At 50.2% G+C, this 23,478-nt stretch overlaps 9 non-coding genes and 2 pseudogenes across 9 annotated transcripts; all 11 read right to left on the bottom strand.

The window, feature by feature from the left end:
• Positions 1-124: 124 nt before the first annotated feature.
• On the bottom strand, positions 125-304 carry LOC141231437 (U2 spliceosomal RNA; annotated as a pseudogene).
• An 809-nt stretch (positions 305-1,113) lies between these two features.
• Positions 1,114-1,205, bottom strand: LOC141230960 (U2 spliceosomal RNA; annotated as a pseudogene).
• A 1,121-nt stretch (positions 1,206-2,326) lies between these two features.
• Positions 2,327-2,517, bottom strand: LOC141231013 (U2 spliceosomal RNA). Its single transcript, XR_012297430.1, has one exon. It is a non-coding gene; the product is annotated as a U2 spliceosomal RNA (small nuclear RNA).
• Positions 2,518-3,632: 1,115 nt separating this feature from the next.
• On the bottom strand, positions 3,633-3,823 carry LOC141231012 (U2 spliceosomal RNA). The gene has a single exon (XR_012297429.1). It is a non-coding gene; the product is annotated as a U2 spliceosomal RNA (small nuclear RNA).
• Positions 3,824-4,935: 1,112 nt separating this feature from the next.
• On the bottom strand, positions 4,936-5,126 carry LOC141231011 (U2 spliceosomal RNA). The gene has a single exon (XR_012297428.1). It is a non-coding gene; the product is annotated as a U2 spliceosomal RNA (small nuclear RNA).
• A 1,115-nt stretch (positions 5,127-6,241) lies between these two features.
• On the bottom strand, positions 6,242-6,432 carry LOC141231010 (U2 spliceosomal RNA). Its single transcript, XR_012297427.1, has one exon. It is a non-coding gene; the product is annotated as a U2 spliceosomal RNA (small nuclear RNA).
• Positions 6,433-7,544: 1,112 nt separating this feature from the next.
• LOC141231312 (U2 spliceosomal RNA) lies at positions 7,545-7,735 on the bottom strand. The gene has a single exon (XR_012297724.1). It is a non-coding gene; the product is annotated as a U2 spliceosomal RNA (small nuclear RNA).
• Positions 7,736-8,847: 1,112 nt separating this feature from the next.
• Positions 8,848-9,038, bottom strand: LOC141231376 (U2 spliceosomal RNA). The gene has a single exon (XR_012297787.1). It is a non-coding gene; the product is annotated as a U2 spliceosomal RNA (small nuclear RNA).
• Positions 9,039-10,153: 1,115 nt separating this feature from the next.
• Positions 10,154-10,344, bottom strand: LOC141231009 (U2 spliceosomal RNA). Its single transcript, XR_012297426.1, has one exon. It is a non-coding gene; the product is annotated as a U2 spliceosomal RNA (small nuclear RNA).
• A 1,115-nt stretch (positions 10,345-11,459) lies between these two features.
• On the bottom strand, positions 11,460-11,650 carry LOC141231008 (U2 spliceosomal RNA). The gene has a single exon (XR_012297425.1). It is a non-coding gene; the product is annotated as a U2 spliceosomal RNA (small nuclear RNA).
• A 1,115-nt stretch (positions 11,651-12,765) lies between these two features.
• On the bottom strand, positions 12,766-12,958 carry LOC141231388 (U2 spliceosomal RNA). The gene has a single exon (XR_012297799.1). It is a non-coding gene; the product is annotated as a U2 spliceosomal RNA (small nuclear RNA).
• Positions 12,959-23,478: the final 10,520 nt, after the last annotated feature.

Raw genomic sequence — 23,478 nt, 5'->3', positions numbered from 1 at the left:
ATGAAAAATCCAATGAGGAGAAGAAAAGCAAAGCCAAAGAGTCCATCCCAAAATCCGACAAACAAGCAAAATGAACAAAAAACATTGAATTCAATTCTTTCTGATTTTAGAAACTGCATTAAAGAAGGGGTGCACCGGTCCTGGAGATACTGCAATACCAGGTCAATGCGTGGAGTGGACAGAGCAAGCTCTTTTTCCATCTCCCTGTTCTAAAAATCCATTTAATATATGGTCCCCAGATAGGGGACGTATCAGATATTAAACTGATAAGAACAGATTTTTTTTTTTTTTTTTTAAATTCTTTTGGCGAAAGCCCGAATTCGTGTACAAAACCCGAGTGCGCTTAAAAAAGTGACAAGTGCCACAAAAAAAGTGCACTAGGATGCTGGTCTTCATGAAACCCTCTCCAAAAGGAGAAGGGTCCCCCAAACCATTCCCCGTCCCTCCGAGCCAAAAGGCCACAGCGAGTAACAGGGACAAAAAGCCACCTCCAGCCGAAGCCAGAGGCGACCCAATCTTACCACCAGCACCTGCCCGAGTTCTCACCCGAGCAAGGCACTGGGAGCCAAAGACTGTGCTCCCCTCCCGAAAGAGGGGAGCCAACAACGCTCTCCTCCCGAAAGAGGAGAGCCAGGGGGGTTCAGGGGGGAGCGGAACCTGATGGCCACACACTCCCCCCCTAGACCTGCCAAGAGAGGAACCCGTAAGGGAACCGCATCCCGACAAAATCCTAGTAGGACGTGACACACGTGAATAAGTGGACACACAGTGACAAAGAAATTAAATAAATAGTGAAGGTTTCACAGTATAATACTGCCCGGACCTTCGACCGGGAATTGAAAAATTCCCCATCCTAAGGCCAGAAGGCCCGGAATAAGGGTGTGTGCGAAGAAAGAAAATTTGAAGTGCTTGTGCAAATGTGCCATAAACTCAAGTGGGGTTCCCAATCCCAGTGAGTTAAGGCACCCCAGGGTCACCACTCCTGGGGCACTTCACACTTCGGGCTTTCGATCTTCCCCGGCCCAATGGCGTCGATCCTGGGGGGCCATGCTTTCCACCAGATGACTATATTAGCCACCTGGCGTACTAACAAGCGCCTAAACCCCAGTGTGCATAATGTATCAATCTACTAGGGCGGCCAACATCCAAAACCGCCTTTTCGAAAGATACTACACTTGATCTTAGCCAAAAGGCCGAGAAGCGATAACCAGAATTGGTTTCAAACTACGGAGCCACCCAAGGATCCTGAAAAGTCCATTTGTGGAGATGAGCTCCTGGACTCCCGTTAAGAAGACATGTTGTCAACCTCTAGATCCCTTACATGCCTGCACTTTTCGGCTTGCTGCTGCTGCAATCCACGCGTTTTAGATCTGCATAACTCCACCTCTTTAAACACAGCACCTTCACCCCCTGCTGTTCCCACCCGCCTCAACACCGTTGGAAGGGAGGAGAACCAATTAAGGCGGGGGGTGGGGTGGAACGAGCAGCTGTCTACCCTTAGCAGGAGGGCTCCTGATTACATACCTCTCCTGCTGCTGCTGCTGCTGCTGCTGGCTGTCCAGCAGCAGACTGAAGGTGGCTGCTGCTGTGCACAGGTATATAAAGGCTCAGAGCCTATTATGACACGCGCAGCCAGCGTTCCATTGCCACATTCCATCTACTGCAGGCAGGATACCTGGCTGGCTGAATGTCGCTGAGATGCTCACAGAGACCGCCATAAGCAACAGTTTAACAGAATGCCACAGACTAATCAACCAAACTTTTTGGGTTGGGTTCTCTTTTATAGTCTGCAGGCATTAAATGAAAGAAGTCAGTGTTCCAGCAGAAGGAGACAACGTTTCAGAAAAGGCATTGTAGCAAACCAAAAAAGAAATTTTAAGCGCAGCAGAGTAACCAGCGCACATACCTGTTAGCTCAGGTGAGTTTAAAAGGCTGCTGTTGATAACAAGGGCATTTGCTAAATAGATGGTGTGTGTGCAACAATATACTGAAAGGTCAATTATATTGTGCAGCTTATCTCACCACCTGTAGTTATTTAGGTGAAAGCTCCAAAATGCTTGCCTAATATGTCTGTTTATCCAAAAGGAAGTAAAAAGGGAGAGCTAGAAAGATAGCATTGCATCACATTACATGGCAATGCAATGCACAGTTGCTGAAGTTGAACCAAAATGAGCTTGTAATCTGGCTTCTGCAACTTTGAACATGAAAAATCCAATGAGGAGAAGAAAAGCAAAGCCAAAGAGTCCATCCCAAAATCCGACAAACAAGCAAAATGAACAGAAAACATTGAATTCAATTCTTTCTGATTTTAGAAACTGCATTAAAGAAGGGGTGCACCGGTCCTGGAGATACTGCAATACCAGGTCAATGCGTGGAGTGGACAGAGCAAGCTCTTTTTCCATCTCCCTGTTCTAAAAATCCATTTAATATATGGTCCCCAGATAGGGGACGTATCAGATATTAAACTGATAAGAACAGATACTACACTTGATCTTAGCCAAAAGGCCGAGAAGCGATAACCAGAATTGGTTTCAAACTACGGAGCCACCCAAGGATCCTGAAAAGTCCATTTGTGGAGATGAGCTCCTGGACTCCCGTTAAGAAGACATGTTGTCAACCTCTAGATCCCTTACATGCCTGCACTTTTCGGCTTGCTGCTGCTGCAATCCACGCGTTTTAGATCTGCATAACTCCACCTCTTTAAACACAGCACCTTCACCCCCTGCTGTTCCCACCCGCCTCAACACCGTTGGAAGGGAGGAGAACCAATTAAGGCGGGGGGTGGGGTGGAACGAGCAGCTGTCTACCCTTAGCAGGAGGGCTCCTGATTACATACCTCTCCTGCTGCTGCTGCTGCTGGCTGTCCAGCAGCAGACTGAAGGTGGCTGCTGCTGTGCACAGGTATATAAAGGCTCAGAGCCTATTATGACACGCGCAGCCAGCGTTCCATTGCCACATTCCATCTACTGCAGGCAGGATACCTGGCTGGCTGAATGTCGCTGAGAAGCTCACAGAGACCGCCATAAGCAACAGTTTAACAGAATGCCACAGACTAATCAACCAAACTTTTTGGGTTGGGTTCTCTTTTATAGTCTGCAGGCATTAAATGAAAGAAGTCAGTGTTCCAGCAGAAGGAGACAACGTTTCAGAAAAGGCATTGTAGCAAACCAAAAAAGAAATTTTAAGCGCAGCAGAGTAACCAGCGCACATACCTGTTAGCTCAGGTGAGTTTAAAAGGCTGCTGTTGATAACAAGGGCATTTGCTAAATAGATGGTGTGTGTGCAACAATATACTGAAAGGTCAATTATATTGTGCAGCTTATCTCACCACCTGTAGTTATTTAGGTGAAAGCTCCAAAATGCTTGCCTAATATGTCTGTTTATCCAAAAGGAAGTAAAAAGGGAGAGCTAGAAAGATAGCATTGCATCACATTACATGGCAATGCAATACACAGTTGCTGAAGTTGAACCAAAATGAGCTTGTAATCTGGCTTCTGCAACTTTGAACATGAAAAATCCAATGAGGAGAAGAAAAGCAAAGCCAAAGAGTCCATCCCAAAATCCGACAAACAAGCAAAATGAACAAAAAACATTGAATTCAATTCTTTCTGATTTTAGAAACTGCATTAAAGAAGGGGTGCACCGGTCCTGGAGATACTGCAATACCAGGTCAATGCGTGGAGTGGACAGAGCAAGCTCTTTTTCCATCTCCCTGTTCTAAAAATCCATTTAATATATGGTCCCCAGATAGGGGACGTATCAGATATTAAACTGATAAGAACAGATACTACACTTGATCTTAGCCAAAAGGCCGAGAAGCGATAACCAGAATTGGTTTCAAACTACGGAGCCACCCAAGGATCCTGAAAAGTCCATTTGTGGAGATGAGCTCCTGGACTCCCGTTAAGAAGACATGTTGTCAACCTCTAGATCCCTTACATGCCTGCACTTTTCGGCTTGCTGCTGCTGCAATCCACGCGTTTTAGATCTGCATAACTCCACCTCTTTAAACACAGCACCTTCACCCCCTGCTGTTCCCACCCGCCTCAACACCGTTGGAAGGGAGGAGAACCAATTAAGGCGGGGGGTGGGGTGGAACGAGCAGCTGTCTACCCTTAGCAGGAGGGCTCCTGATTACATACCTCTCCTGCTGCTGCTGCTGGCTGTCCAGCAGCAGACTGAAGGTGGCTGCTGCTGTGCACAGGTATATAAAGGCTCAGAGCCTATTATGACACGCGCAGCCAGCGTTCCATTGCCACATTCCATCTACTGCAGGCAGGATACCTGGCTGGCTGAATGTCGCTGAGAAGCTCACAGAGACCGCCATAAGCAACAGTTTAACAGAATGCCACAGACTAATCAACCAAACTTTTTGGGTTGGGTTCTCTTTTATAGTCTGCAGGCATTAAATGAAAGAAGTCAGTGTTCCAGCAGAAGGAGACAACGTTTCAGAAAAGGCATTGTAGCAAACCAAAAAAGAAATTTTAAGCGCAGCAGAGTAACCAGCGCACATACCTGTTAGCTCAGGTGAGTTTAAAAGGCTGCTGTTGATAACAAGGGCATTTGCTAAATAGATGGTGTGTGTGCAACAATATACTGAAAGGTCAATTATATTGTGCAGCTTATCTCACCACCTGTAGTTATTTAGGTAAAAGCTCCAAAATGCTTGCCTAATATGTCTGTTTATCCAAAAGGAAGTAAAAAGGGAGAGCTAGAAAGATAGCATTGCATCACATTACATGGCAATGCAATGCACAGTTGCTGAAGTTGAACCAAAATGAGCTTGTAATCTGGCTTCTGCAACTTTGAACATGAAAAATCCAATGAGGAGAAGAAAAGCAAAGCCAAAGAGTCCATCCCAAAATCCGACAAACAAGCAAAATGAACAAAAAACATTGAATTCAATTCTTTCTGATTTTAGAAACTGCATTAAAGAAGGGGTGCACCGGTCCTGGAGATACTGCAATACCAGGTCAATGCGTGGAGTGGACAGAGCAAGCTCTTTTTCCATCTCCCTGTTCTAAAAATCCATTTAATATATGGTCCCCAGATAGGGGACGTATCAGATATTAAACTGATAAGAACAGATACTACACTTGATCTTAGCCAAAAGGCCGAGAAGCGATAACCAGAATTGGTTTCAAACTACGGAGCCACCCAAGGATCCTGAAAAGTCCATTTGTGGAGATGAGCTCCTGGACTCCCGTTAAGAAGACATGTTGTCAACCTCTAGATCCCTTACATGCCTGCACTTTTCGGCTTGCTGCTGCTGCAATCCACGCGTTTTAGATCTGCATAACTCCACCTCTTTAAACACAGCACCTTCACCCCCTGCTGTTCCCACCCGCCTCAACACCGTTGGAAGGGAGGAGAACCAATTAAGGCGGGGGGTGGGGTGGAACGAGCAGCTGTCTACCCTTAGCAGGAGGGCTCCTGATTACATACCTCTCCTGCTGCTGCTGCTGCTGGCTGTCCAGCAGCAGACTGAAGGTGGCTGCTGCTGTGCACAGGTATATAAAGGCTCAGAGCCTATTATGACACGCGCAGCCAGCGTTCCATTGCCACATTCCATCTACTGCAGGCAGGATACCTGGCTGGCTGAATGTCGCTGAGAAGCTCACAGAGACCGCCATAAGCAACAGTTTAACAGAATGCCACAGACTAATCAACCAAACTTTTTGGGTTGGGTTCTCTTTTATAGTCTGCAGGCATTAAATGAAAGAAGTCAGTGTTCCAGCAGAAGGAGACAACGTTTCAGAAAAGGCATTGTAGCAAACCAAAAAAGAAATTTTAAGCGCAGCAGAGTAACCAGCGCACATACCTGTTAGCTCAGGTGAGTTTAAAAGGCTGCTGTTGATAACAAGGGCATTTGCTAAATAGATGGTGTGTGTGCAACAATATACTGAAAGGTCAATTATATTGTGCAGCTTATCTCACCACCTGTAGTTATTTAGGTGAAAGCTCCAAAATGCTTGCCTAATATGTCTGTTTATCCAAAAGGAAGTAAAAAGGGAGAGCTAGAAAGATAGCATTGCATCACATTACATGGCAATGCAATGCACAGTTGCTGAAGTTGAACCAAAATGAGCTTGTAATCTGGCTTCTGCAACTTTGAACATGAAAAATCCAATGAGGAGAAGAAAAGCAAAGCCGAAGAGTCCATCCCAAAATCCGACAAACAAGCAAAATGAACAAAAAACATTGAATTCAATTCTTTCTGATTTTAGAAACTGCATTAAAGAAGGGGTGCACCGGTCCTGGAGATACTGCAATACCAGGTCAATGCGTGGAGTGGACAGAGCAAGCTCTTTTTCCATCTCCCTGTTCTAAAAATCCATTTAATATATGGTCCCCAGATAGGGGACGTATCAGATATTAAACTGATAAGAACAGATACTACACTTGATCTTAGCCAAAAGGCCGAGAAGCGATAACCAGAATTGGTTTCAAACTACGGAGCCACCCAAGGATCCTGAAAAGTCCATTTGTGGAGATGAGCTCCTGGACTCCCGTTAAGAAGACATGTTGTCAACCTCTAGATCCCTTACATGCCTGCACTTTTCAGCTTGCTGCTGCTGCAATCCACGCGTTTTAGATCTGCATAACTCCACCTCTTTAAACACAGCACCTTCACGCCCTGCTGTTCCCACCCGCCTCAACACCGTTGGAAGGGAGGAGAACCAATTAAGGCGGGGGGTGGGGTGGAACGAGCAGCTGTCTACCCTTAACAGGAGGGCTCCTGATTACATACCTCTCCTGCTGCTGCTGCTGCTGGCTGTCCAGCAGCAGACTGAAGGTGGCTGCTGCTGTGCACAGGTATATAAAGGCTCAGAGCCTATTATGACACGCGCAGCCAGCGTTCCATTGCCACATTCCATCTACTGCAGGCAGGATACCTGGCTGGCTGAATGTCGCTGAGAAGCTCACAGAGACCGCCATAAGCAACAGTTTAACAGAATGCCACAGACTAATCAACCAAACTTTTTGGGTTGGGTTCTCTTTTATAGTCTGCAGGCATTAAATGAAAGAAGTCAGTGTTCCAGCAGAAGGAGACAACGTTTCAGAAAAGGCATTGTAGCAAATAAAAAAATAAATTTTAAGCGCAGCAGAGTAACCAGCGCACATACCTGTTAGCTCAGGTGAGTTTAAAAGGCTGCTGTTGATAACAAGGGCATTTGCTAAATAGATGGTGTGTGTGCAACAATATACTGAAAGGTCAATTATATTGTGCAGCTTATCTCACCACCTGTAGTTATTTAGGTGAAAGCTCCAAAATGCTTGCCTAATATGTCTGTTTATCCAAAAGGAAGTAAAAAGGGAGAGCTAGAAAGATAGCATTGCATCACATTACATGGCAATGCAATGCACAGTTGCTGAAGTTGAACCAAAATGAGCTTGTAATCTGGCTTCTGCAACTTTGAACATGAAAAATCCAATGAGAAGAAAAGCAAAGCCAAAGAGTCCATCCCAAAATCCGACAAACAAGCAAAATGAACAAAAAACATTGAATTCAATTCTTTCTGATTTTAGAAACTGCATTAAAGAAGGGGTGCACCGGTCCTGGAGATACTGCAATACCAGGTCAATGCGTGGAGTGGACAGAGCAAGCTCTTTTTCCATCTCCCTGTTCTAAAAATCCATTTAATATATGGTCCCCAGATAGGGGATGTATCAGATATTAAACTGATAAGAACAGATACTACACTTGATCTTAGCCAAAAGGCCGAGAAGCGATAACCAGAATTGGTTTCAAACTACGGAGCCACCCAAGGATCCTGAAAAGTCCATTTGTGGAGATGAGCTCCTGGACTCCCGTTAAGAAGACATGTTGTCAACCTCTAGATCCCTTACATGCCTGCACTTTTCGGCTTGCTGCTGCTGCAATCCACGCGTTTTAGATCTGCATAACTCCACCTCTTTAAACACAGCACCTTCACCCCCTGCTGTTCCCACCCGCCTCAACACCGTTGGAAGGGAGGAGAACCAATTAAGGCGGGGGGTGGGGTGGAACGAGCAGCTGTCTACCCTTAGCAGGAGGGCTCCTGATTACATACCTCTCCTGCTGCTGCTGCTGGCTGTCCAGCAGCAGACTGAAGGTGGCTGCTGCTGTGCACAGGTATATAAAGGCTCAGAGCCTATTATGACACGCGCAGCCAGCGTTCCATTGCCACATTCCATCTACTGCAGGCAGGATACCTGGCTGGCTGAATGTCGCTGAGAAGCTCACAGAGACCGCCATAAGCAACAGTTTAACAGAATGCCACAGACTAATCAACCAAACTTTTTGGGTTGGGTTCTCTTTTATAGTCTGCAGGCATTAAATGAAAGAAGTCAGTGTTCCAGCAGAAGGAGACAACGTTTCAGAAAAGGCATTGTAGCAAACCAAAAAATAAATTTTAAGCGCAGCAGAGTAACCAGCGCACATACCTGTTAGCTCAGGTGAGTTTAAAAGGCTGCTGTTGATAACAAGGGCATTTGCTAAATAGATGGTGTGTGTGCAACAATATACTGAAAGGTCAATTATATTGTGCAGCTTATCTCACCACCTGTAGTTATTTAGGTGAAAGCTCCAAAATGCTTGCCTAATATGTCTGTTTATCCAAAAGGAAGTAAAAAGGGAGAGCTAGAAAGATAGCATTGCATCACATTACATGGCAATGCAATGCACAGTTGCTGAAGTTGAACCAAAATGAGCTTGTAATCTGGCTTCTGCAACTTTGAACATGAAAAATCCAATGAGGAGAAGAAAAGCAAAGCCAAAGAGTCCATCCCAAAATCCGACAAACAAGCAAAATGAACAAAAAACATTGAATTCAATACTTTCTGATTTTAGAAACTGCATTAAAGAAGGGGTGCACCGGTCCTGGAGATACTGCAATACCAGGTCAATGCGTGGAGTGGACAGAGCAAGCTCTTTTTCCATCTCCCTGTTCTAAAAATCCATTTAATATATGGTCCCCAGATAGGGGATGTATCAGATATTCAACTGATGAGAACAGATACTACACTTGATCTTAGCCAAAAGGCCGAGAAGCGATAACCAGAATTGGTTTCAAACTACGGAGCCACCCAAGGATCCTGAAAAGTCCATTTGTGGAGATGAGCTCCTGGACTCCCGTTAAGAAGACATGTTGTCAACCTCTAGATCCCTTACATGCCTGCACTTTTCGGCTTGCTGCTGCTGCAATCCACGCGTTTTAGATCTGCATAACTCCACCTCTTTAAACACAGCACCTTCACCCCCTGCTGTTCCCACCCGCCTCAACACCGTTGGAAGGGAGGAGAACCAATTAAGGCGGGGGGTGGGGTGGAACGAGCAGCTGTCTACCCTTAGCAGGAGGGCTCCTGATTACATACCTCTCCTGCTGCTGCTGCTGCTGGCTGTCCAGCAGCAGACTGAAGGTGGCTGCTGCTGTGCACAGGTATATAAAGGCTCAGAGCCTATTATGACACGCGCAGCCAGCGTTCCATTGCCACATTCCATCTACTGCAGGCAGGATACCTGGCTGGCTGAATGTCGCTGAGAAGCTCACAGAGACCGCCATAAGCAACAGTTTAACAGAATGCCACAGACTAATCAACCAAACTTTTTGGGTTGGGTTCTCTTTTATAGTCTGCAGGCATTAAATGAAAGAAGTCAGTGTTCCAGCAGAAGGAGACAACGTTTCAGAAAAGGCATTGTAGCAAACCAAAAAAGAAATTTTAAGCGCAGCAGAGTAACCAGCGCACATACCTGTTAGCTCAGGTGAGTTTAAAAGGCTGCTGTTGATAACAAGGGCATTTGCTAAATAGATGGTGTGTGTGCAACAATATACTGAAAGGTCAATTATATTGTGCAGCTTATCTCACCACCTGTAGTTATTTAGGTGAAAGCTCCAAAATGCTTGCCTAATATGTCTGTTTATCCAAAAGGAAGTAAAAAGGGAGAGCTAGAAAGATAGCATTGCATCACATTACATGGCAATGCAATGCACAGTTGCTGAAGTTGAACCAAAATGAGCTTGTAATCTGGCTTCTGCAACTTTGAACATGAAAAATCCAATGAGGAGAAGAAAAGCAAAGCCAAAGAGTCCATCCCAAAATCCGACAAACAAGCAAAATGAACAAAAAACATTGAATTCAATTCTTTCTGATTTTAGAAACTGCATTAAAGAAGGGGTGCACCGGTCCTGGAGATACTGCAATACCAGGTCAATGCGTGGAGTGGACAGAGCAAGCTCTTTTTCCATCTCCCTGTTCTAAAAATCCATTTAATATATGGTCCCCAGATAGGGGACGTATCAGATATTAAACTGATAAGAACAGATACTACACTTGATCTTAGCCAAAAGGCCGAGAAGCGATAACCAGAATTGGTTTCAAACTACGGAGCCACCCAAGGATCCTGAAAAGTCCATTTGTGGAGATGAGCTCCTGGACTCCCGTTAAGAAGACATGTTGTCAACCTCTAGATCCCTTACATGCCTGCACTTTTCGGCTTGCTGCTGCAGCAATCCACGCGTTTTAGATCTGCATAACTCCACCTCTTTAAACACAGCACCTTCACCCCCTGCTGTTCCCACCCGCCTCAACACCGTTGGAAGGGAGGAGAACCAATTAAGGCGGGGGGTGGGGTGGAACGAGCAGCTGTCTACCCTTAGCAGTAGGGCTCCTGATTACATACCTCTCCTGCTGCTGCTGCTGCTGGCTGTCCAGCAGCAGACTGAAGGTGGCTGCTGCTGTGCACAGGTATATAAAGGCTCAGAGCCTATTATGACACGCGCAGCCAGCGTTCCATTGCCACATTCCATCTACTGCAGGCAGGATACCTGGCTGGCTGAATGTCGCTGAGAAGCTCACAGAGACCGCCATAAGCAACAGTTTAACAGAATGCCACAGACTAATCAACCAAACTTTTTGGGTTGGGTTCTCTTTTATAGTCTGCAGGCATTAAATGAAAGAAGTCAGTGTTCCAGCAGAAGGAGACAACGTTTCAGAAAAGGCATTGTAGCAAACCAAAAAAGAAATTTTAAGCGCAGCAGAGTAACCAGCGCACATACCTGTTAGCTCAGGTGAGTTTAAAAGGCTGCTGTTGATAACAAGGGCATTTGCTAAATAGATGGTGTGTGTGCAACAATATACTGAAAGGTCAATTATATTGTGCAGCTTATCTCACCACCTGTAGTTATTTAGGTGAAAGCTCCAAAATGCTTGCCTAATATGTCTGTTTATCCAAAAGGAAGTAAAAAGGGAGAGCTAGAAAAATAGCATTGCATCACATTACATGGCAATGCAATGCACAGTTGCTGAAGTTGAACCAAAATGAGCTTGTAATCTGGCTTCTGCAACTTTGAACATGAAAAATCCAATGAGGAGAAGAAAAGCAAAGCCAAAGAGTCCATCCCAAAATCCGACAAACAAGCAAAATGAACAAAAAACATTGAATTCAATTCTTTCTGATTTTAGAAACTGCATTAAAGAAGGGGTGCACCGGTCCTGGAGATACTGCAATACCAGGTCAATGCGTGGAGTGGACAGAGCAAGCTCTTTTTCCATCTCCCTGTTCTAAAAATCCATTTAATATATGGTCCCCAGATAGGGGACGTATCAGATATTAAACTGATAAGAACAGATACTACACTTGATCTTAGCCAAAAGGCCGAGAAGCGATAACCAGAATTGGTTTCAAACTACGGAGCCACCCAAGGATCCTGAAAAGTCCATTTGTGGAGATGAGCTCCTGGACTCCCGTTAAGAAGACATGTTGTCAACCTCTAGATCCCTTACATGCCTGCACTTTTCGGCTTGCTGCTGCTGCAATCCACGCGTTTTAGATCTGCATAACTCCACCTCTTTAAACACAGCACCTTCACCCCCTGCTGTTCCCACCCGCCTCAACACCGTTGGAAGGGAGGAGAACCAATTAAGGCGGGGGGTGGGGTGGAACGAGCAGCTGTCTACCCTTAGCAGGAGGGCTCCTGATTACATACCTCTCCTGCTGCTGCTGCTGCTGGCTGTCCAGCAGCAGACTGAAGGTGGCTGCTGCTGTGCACAGGTATATAAAGGCTCAGAGCCTATTATGACACGCGCAGCCAGCGTTCCATTGCCACATTCCATCTACTGCAGGCAGGATACCTGGCTGGCTGAATGTCGCTGAGAAGCTGACAGAGACTGCCATAAGCAACAGTTTAACAGAATGCCACAGACTAATCAACCAAACTTTTTGGGTTAGGTTCTCTTTTATAGTCTGCAGGCATTAAATGAAAGAAGTCAGTGTTCCAGCAGAAGGAGACAACGTTTCAGAAAAGGCATTGTAGCAAACCAAAAAAGAAATTTTAAGCGCAGCAGAGTAACCAGCGCACATACCTGTTAGCTCAGGTGAGTTTAAAAGGCTGCTGTTGATAACAAGGGCATTTGCTAAATAGATGGTGTGTGTACAACAATATACTGAAAGGTCAATTATATTGTGCAGCTTATCTCACCACCTGTAGTTATTTAGGTGAAAGCTCCAAAATGCTTGCCTAATATGTCTGTTTATCCAAAAGGAAGTAAAAAGGGAGAGCTAGAAAGATAGCATTGCATCACATTACATGGCAATGCAATGCACAGTTGCTGAAGTTGAACCAAAATGAGCTTGTAATCTGGCTTCTGCAACTTTGAACATGAAAAATCCAATGAGGAGAAGAAAAGCAAAGCCAAAGAGTCCATCCCAAAATCCGACAAACAAGCAAAATGAACAAAAAACATTGAATTCAATTCTTTCTGATTTTAGAAACTGCATTAAAGAAGGGGTGCACCGGTCCTGGAGATACTGCAATACCAGGTCAATGCGTGGAGTGGACAGAGCAAGCTCTTTTTCCATCTCCCTGTTCTAAAAATCCATTTAATATATGGTCCCCAGATAGGGGACGTATCAGATATTAAACTGATAAGAACAGATTTTTTGATTGAATATATCTTTTATTAGCACAAAAAATAAGTTAACAGACAGTGTACAGTGCCGCAGCCCAGTACACACAGAATTCTACATCATATTTACATAGCATGAGGATACGACGCACTAACTAGACACATCACACCCCTATGCTACACAAAACACTTAATCTGAAAGAAAAAGCATGTCAATCAATACAGTACGACGAACCGTGATAAGGGATGGGGATTGGGAAAAAGGGGATGGGGAGGGGAAAATCACAGGCCCGAAGCTTTATTGAAAGACAAGACACATAAGGGGAGAGGGGGAGGAGGGGTTTAGTCCTCGTCCTCGTCCTCCGGACCGTCCATGATGGAATAGTCTCTGAGCAGGCTGTGGATCAGCCTGCGGCAGTCCTGGATGGACATCCTCTCCCTCCTCAAGATGAGCCGGTTCCTGGCGACCCAAACGGCATCCTTGAAGCAGTTCATAAGGCGCCAAGCCTCCTGGATGGCTCCGACGGTATGAACCCCAGGGAAGAGTCCGTAAAGCACAGAATGGTGCGATAGGCTTGCCCTGGGGACAGAGTTCCTCAGGTCGTCCTCAAGTGCAGTCAATAGGCGCTGTGCAAATCCGCAGTCCCAAAAAGTGTGCAAAGATGTTTCCTCCACGAAGGGGCACCTTGGGCAGTACCGGGTCTTGCACAGGTTCCGGGCATGCATGAATGACCGGACGGGCAGTCCGCCCTGAATCGCCATCCACGACAAGTCCTTGTGCCCGTTGGTCAGCCTGTCAGACGACACATTTGTCCACACAGTCTCCAGCGTGTCCTGGTGAAGTCCTGTGATGTTCTCCACGTCATCCTTGGCTCTGATTAGCTTGTGGATAGTTTTGGGCTTCCACAAGTCGGGCTTGAGTCCCTCCAGTTGATGCTCCCCCACAAATCGAACGACGTCTCCGTAGAACCATGGCGTCGTCCAGTTGTAGGGGAAGGAGCTGTCCCACTTGTCCCAGCTGAGTCGCCTCCAAAGAGGAAGCAGGAAGAAGCGAGACATGGACCTGCCCGCGGAGCAATTCTTGACTTGCAAAGTCCGGCGGACACAATCACACACAAAAGAGGATCGCAGGAGGGTGGGGATATCTGGAACGCCCTTCCCACCCTTGCGAGGCTCCTTGTACATGACGGCCCGCCTGACTCTGTCCATCTTGGATCCCCAGACAAAGTGAAACACTGTCCTGGTAATGGCCCTGCACACAGTGACGTGTGGGGGCCAGGCCTGCGCCGTGTACTGCAAGACGGGCAGGACCTCATTACGCAGGACGAGTGCCTTACCCTCACAAGTGAGGTGTCTGAGGCTCCAGAGTCCGATCCGTTGCTTCACCTTGGCCAAGCGTTCTTGCCAGGACTTGAGGGCCGCTCCTTCCTTCCCGAACCAGACTCCCAGCACCTTGAGGAAATCCGGTTGAATGTTGAAGGGGAAGGGGGCGGAGGAGGCCGGCTGCCAATCCCCGAAGAGCATGGCTTCCGACTTCCTGCAGTTGACTTTGGCCCCTGAAGCCCGGCCGAACCTCTCACACGTCTGGACGAGGGCGTCGACTGAACCACGATCAGCGCAGAAGACGGTGACGTCGTCCATGTAGAGCGAGCACTTGACCTCGTGTCGTCCCGGACCCGGTGCGGTGATCCCTCTGATCTCTCCATTCTGCCGGATAGCCTCTGCGAAGAGTTCTATAACACAAACAAAAAGAAGAGGTGATAGAGGGCAGCCTTGTCTGACCCCAGAGAGGACAGGGAAGGGGTCAGTCTTCCAGCCGTTCACCAACACCGAGCTGTGGATATCAAAATACATCAGACAGACATACGAACAAAACATGTTACCCAAACCTAACCGGTGCAGAGCTCGGCCCATGAACTCGTGGGAAACCCGGTCGAAGGCCTTCTCCTGATCCAAGGAGACCAGGGCCGCGTGTGCGCGCCGGACCTTGATGTACTCGACCGTGTCCCGCACGAGAGCGAGGCTGTCTGCGATGCGACGTCCAGGGATGCCGCAGGTCTGGTCCGGGTGGATGATCCGTCCGATGACCGTCTTAAGTCGTGTCGCCATCGTCTTGGCCAGGATCTTGTAGTCCACGTTGAGCAGAGTGATGGGACGCCAATTCCTCAGGTCGCACCTCTCTCCCTTCCGCTTGTACAGGATTGTGACCATTCCTTCCCTCAAAGATGGAGGCATTCTACCCTCCACCACCATCTCCTCGTACAGGTCCAACAGGTCCGGACAGATGAGGTCTCCCAGCGCTACATAGAGCTCCGCTGGAAGACCATCACTGCCCGGGGTCCTGCCGGTCCTAAAGGATTTAGCGGCAGAGAGCAATTCGCCCACCATCAGAGGTTTGTCCAAGGCTGCCGTGCCTGCAGGATCAAGATGGTTAGTGATACCTGACAGGAACTTATCAGCAGCGTCGGGGTCGGTAGTCTTGTGGGAGTAGAGTTCGCTGTAGAAGTCGCTGACGACCCTCATCACGTCCTCCTTCCCACGTCGCATGTTTCCGCTCTCGTCTCGCAGCTCATTCAGGGGCGTGTGACCGGCATGAAGTTTCCTGAAAAAGAATGAGTTACATTTCTCACCCTTCTCCAGATTCTCCACTTTGGAACGGAAGATGATTCGCTTGGACTCCTCCTCAAAGTGCCTTTTCAGGCTCTTCTTGGTCTCCTCCAGCTCCTCCCTGTAGTGCCGGCGTCCCTGCCCTCTGCTAGGCAGGGACGCTGCTCCTCTCACCGCTCTGCTCCGTGCCCAGCATCCTCCCCCCGCTCTGCTGTCAGCGCGCGCTCCGTCCCGGCGTCCTCCTCCTGCTCTGCTCTCAGCGCGCGCTCCTTCCCGGCCCCTGTGCTTAGGGCGCGCGCGCGCGCGCTCCCCTCCTCTTAAAGGGGCCGCGCGCGCCGCCCTAAAGAGTCCCCGGCCAATGGCCGGAGGACTTCATCATATATAAGGCACCTCCTCCAAAATGGAGGTGCCCGAGCAATGTTGTTTGCACCTGTGTCTCACCTGTGCTTCAGCCCTCAGGTCCTGTTGCCAGTTACCTGCCAGTTACCTGCCTGATTCCTGCCAGTTACCTGCCTGATTCCTGCCTGAATACTTGTTACCTGTCTGCCAGTCTGAGGTCCGACGGTCTGCCTTACTACTCCTGTCAGTCTGTCTAAGGACCAGCCTGCCCGCTCACCTGGGAGCGCATATCAGCTACCTGCCTGCTTGCCTGAGGTCCGACGGTCTGCCTTACTACTCCGGTCAGTCTGTCTATGGACCAGCTTGCCCGCTCACCTGGGAGCGCTTCTCCGTTACCTGCCTGCTTGCCAGCCCGGAGGCTCCGTTGTCACGTGCTGTGACCACCAGCTATCTCAGAGACTCTTGCCCGCTCACCTGGGAGCGCATCTCCGTTACCTGCCTGCTTGCCAGCCCGGAGGTCCCGTTGTCACGTGCGGTGACCACCAGCTATTCCAGAGACTCTTGCCCGCTCACCTGGGAGCGCTTCTCCGTTACCTGCCTGCCTGCCAGCCCGGAGGCTCCGCCGTCACGTGCCGTGACCACCTGCTATTCCAGAGACTCTCGCTTGCTCACCTGGGAGCACCCATCTACCATCTGCCTGCTAGCCTACCCGGAGGCTCTGCCATCACAGGTCGTACCTACTCCTTACCCAGAGACTGCCCTGATCACTTGCCGTATCTCCCTGTCCGTTCACCCAGAGACTGCCCTGATCACTTGCCGTATCTCCCTGTCCATTCATCCAGAGACTGCCACCCGCTCCCTTACAAGGGCCGCCCCCTTGTATAGTAGCTCAGAGGTTCCGCCTCCCGGACCCGTTACAGTTTGCTCGGGCCATGGAACCCGGTGGCACCCAAGCTCCCTCGCTCACGGACCTGTGTCATGAACTATCCCGTCAAAGGTCCCAACAGGAGTCCATCCTGGGTCACCTGCGGAATGTCAATACTCGCCTGGACACTCTGACTGCACCACCTGCAGCCACTGCCAGTACCATGACTCGCAACCCGGCAGCTCCGCTACCCACTAATTCCATGGTAACCTATCCCGGACCCCGGCTGTCTGCACCTCCTCGCTTCGGAGGTGACTCCGCCCAGGCTCGGGGCTTCATAAATCAGTGCACCCTGCACTTTGAACTTTTGTCCCATCACTTTAATTCCGACCGGGCCAAAATTGCCTTTATCATGTCCCATCTCACCGGGGAGGCCCTGGCCTGGCTAAATCCTCTATGGGAGAGAGGAGACCCCCTGGTGTCCAACTTGCCTGCTTTTCTCTCAGCTTTCCGGAAAGTCTTCGACGAACCCGGACGGAAGACCTCATCCGCATCCTCTCTGCTACGCCTCCGTCAGGAGGGTCTCACCGTGGGCCAATATGCCATACGGTTCCGCACCCTTGCCTCGGAGCTGGCCTGGGATAACGACGCTCTGGTATCCGTCTTCTGGGAGGGTCTGTCCGGTCGTATTAAAGATGAACTTGCTGGTCGGGACATTCCTACCTCTCTCGATGATCTAATAACCCTTGCCACCCGGATTGACCTACGGTTCCAGGAGCGTGCCAAAGAGGTCACCCGTGAGAGAAGGATTCCACGTTTAGCTCCTACTTTCCAGAAACCCGTCATTCCCTCCGTTTCTCCCCAGGTACACTCTCCTGAGCCTATGCAGGTCGACCAGACCAAGATGGTCAAAACCCGTCAGGACTCACGCCGTGCCGAGGGGAGCTGCTTCTACTGTGGCAGTAAGGAGCACCGGATCCGTGCCTGCCCGGAGAGGTCGGGAAACGCCTGTGTCTAGGTTCGCTCAGAGAGGTCCACCTAGACAAGAATAAATCCTCTCCATCCCTGCTGTTGTCTGTTTCGATCATCTACGGGGAGAACCGTTATTTCGAACTAGCCCAACTTGACTCTGGAGCAGCCGGGAACCTTATTTCACAGTCCCTGGTTGAGAAATACCGCATCCCCACCAAACCTCTGGCTGTACCCTTGTCTGTCGCTGCCGTGGATGGGGGCCTCTTACCTCGCCCCATTCAACTCATCACCGAATCCATTACCCTGCAGGTGGGAATGCTGCATTCTGAAAGTATCTCCTTTCATGTTCTGCCTGGACTCTCTCACGCCCTCTTGCTAGGTCTGCCCTGGCTCCAGAGACATGCACCCGTGCTAGACTGGCAAACCGGAGAGGTCCTTCGCTGGGGACAAGACTGTCATAAAACCTGCCTGGTTCCCGTCCATCCCGTCCGTCCCTCTCCTACCCCAGCTAATCTACCTGGACTTCCGATTCCTTATTGGTCTTATGCAGATGTCTTTAATAAAAAGGAGGCAGAGACATTACCACCACATAGACCATACGACTGTCCCATCGATCTGCTACCCGGTACTACTCCTCCCCGTGGGCGTATCTATCCTTTATCCGCTGCTGAGACCCGGTCAATGTCCGAATATATTGAGGAGAATCTGGCCAGAGGATTCATCCGGAAATCTACCTCCCCGGCGGGAGCAGGCTTCTTTTTCGTCAAAAAGAAGGACGGCTCTCTCCGTCCCTGTATAGACTATAGAGGCCTAAACCTGATCACGGTGAAGAATAAGTACCCCCTTCCGCTCATTCCAGAATTATTTGATCGTCTGAGGGGGGCTAGGATCTTCACCAAACTGGACCTTCGTGGGGCGTACAACCTGGTTCGTATTCGTCAGGGGGATGAATGGAAGACGGCATTCAACACCCGGGACGGCCACTATGAATACCTGGTAATGCCCTTTGGTCTCTGTAACGCTCCTGCCGTCTTTCAAGAGTTGGTCAATGACATCTTCCGGGACCTTCTCTACTCCTGCGTAGTGGTGTACCTGGACGACATCTTGGTCTTCTCTCCGGATCTCCAGACTCACCGGAGGGACGTTCGTCAGGTCCTGCTCAGGCTAAGGCAGAACCATCTCTACGCTAAATTTGAGAAGTGCCTCTTTGAGCAGACCTCGCTTCCGTTTCTGGGCTACATTATCTCTCAGACCGGCCTACAAATGGATCCTGAGAAACTGTCTGCCATCGAGAATTGGCCCCGACCGGAGGGGTTGAAGGCCATTCAGCGATTCCTGGGCTTCGCCAACTACTACCGCCTCTTCATACCACACTTCTCTTCCCGGACAGCCCCAATTTCTGCGCTCACCCGTAAAGGTACTAATCCCAAAGAGTGGCCACCCGAAGCAGAGGAGGCCTTTCTTTCCCTTAAACAGGCCTTCTCTTCCGCCCCGGTGCTGCATCGCCCAGATGGCAACAAGCAGTTCTTCCTGGAAGTTGACGCCTCCTCCTCTGGAGCCGGAGCGGTACTTACTCAAAAATCATCTTCCGGGAGGATGGTAACTTGTGGCTTCTTCTCAAAACTCTTCTCCTCCTCTGAGCGCAACTATTCCATAGGAGACCGAGAGTTATTGGCCATCAAACTGGCATTGGAGGAGTGGCGTTACCTGCTCGAGGGGGCTCTTCACCCGGTAATAATTTACACTGACCACAAGAACTTGGCTTACCTCCAGCATGCCCAGAGACTTAACCCGCGCCAAGCCCGGTGGTCCTTGTTTTTTGCTCGTTTTGATTTTGTCCTTCATTTTCGCCCGGCTGACAAAAACGTCAAGGCGGACGCCTTGTCTCGATCCTTTCTGGTGTCTGATCTCGAGGAGGATCCGAAACACATCATCGATCCCGCCAGAGTAATGCAGGTGGCTCCCGTGAGTCTAAATCGTCTTCCTCCTGGTAAGACGTTCGTACCAGTACCTGATCGGGAGAAGATCCTACACTGGGGTCATTCGTCTAAACTAGCTGGCCACGCCGGTCAGAAAAAGACCCTCCAGCTTATTACCCGGCACTACTGGTGGCCTAACCTGCACAAGGATGTAATTGACTTTGTTTCTGCCTGTGTGTCCTGCGCCCGCAACAAAGTTCCGAGACACCTGCCGGCCGGCCGCCTCCTACCTCTGCCAGTACCTGCTGCCCCCTGGCAGCATATAGCGATGGACTTCATAACTGATCTGCCCGTCTCTGCCGGTTGTACGGTCATTTGGGTGGTCGCTGACCGCTTTTCCAAGATGGCTCACTTCATTCCACTGCCAGGTCTTCCGTCTGCACCCGAGCTGGCTAAAGACTTTATTCGCCACATCTTCCGTCTTCATGGCCTGCCCCGTCACATCGTGTCGGATCGAGGAGTACAGTTCACTTCCCGTTTCTGGAGAGCCACTTGTAAATTGCTGGACGTCACCCTGGACTTCTCCTCCGCTTACCACCCACAGTCTAATGGTCAAGTGGAGCGGATCAATCAGAACCTGACCAGTTACCTTCGGCACTTCGTTAATGCCCACCATTCTGACTGGGTGGATCTCCTGCCATGGGCCGAATTCTCGTACAACAATCACGAGAGCGAGTCTTCCTCCAAATCCCCGTTTTTTGTAGTCTACGGTCAGCATCCTCGGATCCCGTTTCCCGTCTCCACCTCGGTGGACAATCCGGCTGCGGAATCTCTTGTTAACAAATTTTCCTCCATATGGGAGAGTACCCGGTCCGCACTCCTTCTGTCATCCGAGCGTATGAAAAGACACGCTGACAAAAAACGTCTGGACCCTCCTCAATTCCGCCCTGGGGATAAAGTCTGGCTCTCGTCCAAATATGTCCGGCTCAAGATCCCTTCCTATAAGTTAGGGCCTCGGTTCATCGGCCCACTGGAGGTCATCAGTCAGATCAACCCGGTGGCCTATAAATTGAAACTCCCGGCCAACTTACGGATCCCTAACTCCTTCCATGTATCTCTCCTCAAACCTGTGGTGCTTAACTCTTTTTCCAAGTCTACAGGTACGCCTCCTGCTCCGGTTTCTGCTGAGGACGAGTTTGAGGTAGAGAACATTCTTGCCACCAAAAGGGTAAGAGGAAAGACCTTTTTTCTGGTAGATTGGAAGGGGTTTGGTCCTGAGGAGAGAACGTGGGAGCCCCGGGAGAACATCCATGCCCCTCTCATCCTAGCTAAATTTCTGTCTGGCCTAAAAAAGGGGGGGCCTAAAGGGGGGGGTACTGTAGTGCCGGCGTCCCTGCCCTCTGCTAGGCAGGGACGCTGCTCCTCTCACCGCTCTGCTCCGTGCCCAGCATCCTCCCCCCGCTCTGCTGTCAGCGCGCGCTCCGTCCCGGCGTCCTCCTCCTGCTCTGCTCTCAGCGCGCGCTCCTTCCCGGCCCCTGTGCTTAGGGCGCGCGCGCGCTCCCCTCCTCTTAAAGGGGCCGCGCGCGCCGCCCTAAAGAGTCCCCGGCCAATGGCCGGAGGACTTCATCATATATAAGGCACCTCCTCCAAAATGGAGGTGCCCGAGCAATGTTGTTTGCACCTGTGTCTCACCTGTGCTTCAGCCCTCAGGTCCTGTTGCCAGTTACCTGCCAGTTACCTGCCTGATTCCTGCCAGTTACCTGCCTGATTCCTGCCTGAATACTTGTTACCTGTCTGCCAGTCTGAGGTCCGACGGTCTGCCTTACTACTCCTGTCAGTCTGTCTAAGGACCAGCCTGCCCGCTCACCTGGGAGCGCATATCAGCTACCTGCCTGCTTGCCTGAGGTCCGACGGTCTGCCTTACTACTCCGGTCAGTCTGTCTATGGACCAGCTTGCCCGCTCACCTGGGAGCGCTTCTCCGTTACCTGCCTGCTTGCCAGCCCGGAGGCTCCGTTGTCACGTGCTGTGACCACCAGCTATCTCAGAGACTCTTGCCCGCTCACCTGGGAGCGCATCTCCGTTACCTGCCTGCTTGCCAGCCCGGAGGTCACGTTGTCACGTGCGGTGACCACCAGCTATTCCAGAGACTCTTGCCCGCTCACCTGGGAGCGCTTCTCCGTTACCTGCCTGCCTGCCAGCCCGGAGGCTCCGCCGTCACGTGCCGTGACCACCTGCTATTCCAGAGACTCTCGCTTGCTCACCTGGGAGCACCCATCTACCATCTGCCTGCTAGCCTACCCGGAGGCTCTGCCATCACAGGTCGTACCTACTCCTTACCCAGAGACTGCCCTGATCACTTGCCGTATCTCCCTGTCCGTTCACCCAGAGACTGCCCTGATCACTTGCCGTATCTCCCTGTCCATTCATCCAGAGACTGCCACCCGCTCCCTTACAAGGGCCGCCCCCTTGTATAGTAGCTCAGAGGTTCCGCCTCCCGGACCCGTTACACTCCCTCACGTCCCAGCCGCAGTGAAGAAGGTCCTGCAGCGACCGCAGCTCGCGCTGCAGCCCTCTGAAGTCCCTCCTCTTCTCACACGCCTGTTGTCGACCCTTGGCCTGAAAGAAACAGCGAAACTCAAGTTTAACATATTCCCACCAATCAGAGACTGTTTGGAAGCTACCCTTGTAGGACTGCCACATTGCGTAGGCTGCTCTCAGCTCCTCCACGACTTCATCCTGAGCCAGCAGAGCACAATTCAGCTTCCAGGAGCCGGGGCCGGACGGAAAACCGTCGCCGAGGACACCTTGTAAGTGAATGGCTCTGTGGTCGGAGAAGAAGCAGGAGACCATCGAGTGCCTACTCTGCCTGACTACCCGAGAGGTGAACACAAAGTCAATCCTGGAGTGGAGTGAGCCATCGGGTCGGCTCCACGAATAGTTCGTGGAGCAACTCCCCATGGAGCCCACCACGTCCTGAAGAGAGGCCTCGGTTACCATCTCGATGAGCAGCTTGGACGTGATGTCCAACTTGGCAGATGTGCCAGAACTACGACCGTCCTCCTCGATGGGGCAGTTGAAATCCCCGGCCATCACTAAGGTCCTGGTGGTGGCAAGCTGAAGCCGCAGGGTCTGGAAAAGCTCCAAACGCTCATTCTTCAGTGGGGACGCATACACGTTGATGAACCTGACAGGTTCTCCTGCCCAGTTGCCATCTACAACAAGAGCCCTGCCGCAGATGAGCTCCTGGACGGACTCAAGCGTGAATGCGCCCCCCCTGATCAGAATTGCGACCCCCGCAGACTTGCAGTCACCCCATCGGACCAGTAGGATGGACCGTGGGACCACTCCCTGGCCAGATGTTTGAAGGACCTAGAGGAGGGAAGGGAACATTCCTGCAACATATAAACATCACACAATTGGGAAGTAAGGAAGGCATAAATAGTCTGACGTCTGAACTTGTCCTTGATGCTCCTGACATTAATGGAAAATAAGTTAATATTAGCCATCATGTAGGGAAAAAAGAAAAAGTTAGCGCAGGCAATACACCTTAGTTACCACTCCGGTCGGGTGGTCCCTCGTCGGTGTTGACTGCTGGTGACGGGATCACCAGCAGGCCCTCTTCCTCCATCTGGTCAAGCAGCGCGGCCTCGATCTCGGCGACCACCAGTTCCTCCTCTTCTGGCTCGGCCACCAGGGTCTCAACCATGTGCTCCATCTCTTCTGGCTCAGGGAGGGTATCCTCCTTTTCGCCTACGAAATCCAGAATCTTCTTTTTGGAGGATTCAGTAGCAGGGCTGTCCTCCACCTTCCTCTTTCCCCGGGTTGGAACTGGGGAGACAAGAAGGGGAAAATCCTCCTCGGAATAGATAGCGGCGGGTGGAGGAAAG

The sequence above is a fragment of the Phyllobates terribilis genome, unplaced genomic scaffold, assembly GCF_046119375.1.
Source record: "Phyllobates terribilis strain yellow unplaced genomic scaffold, ASM4611937v1 Scaffold_505__1_contigs__length_1300667, whole genome shotgun sequence".
Lineage (NCBI taxonomy): Eukaryota > Metazoa > Chordata > Amphibia > Anura > Dendrobatidae > Phyllobates > Phyllobates terribilis.
This window is presented reverse-complemented; position numbering and strand designations above follow the sequence as displayed.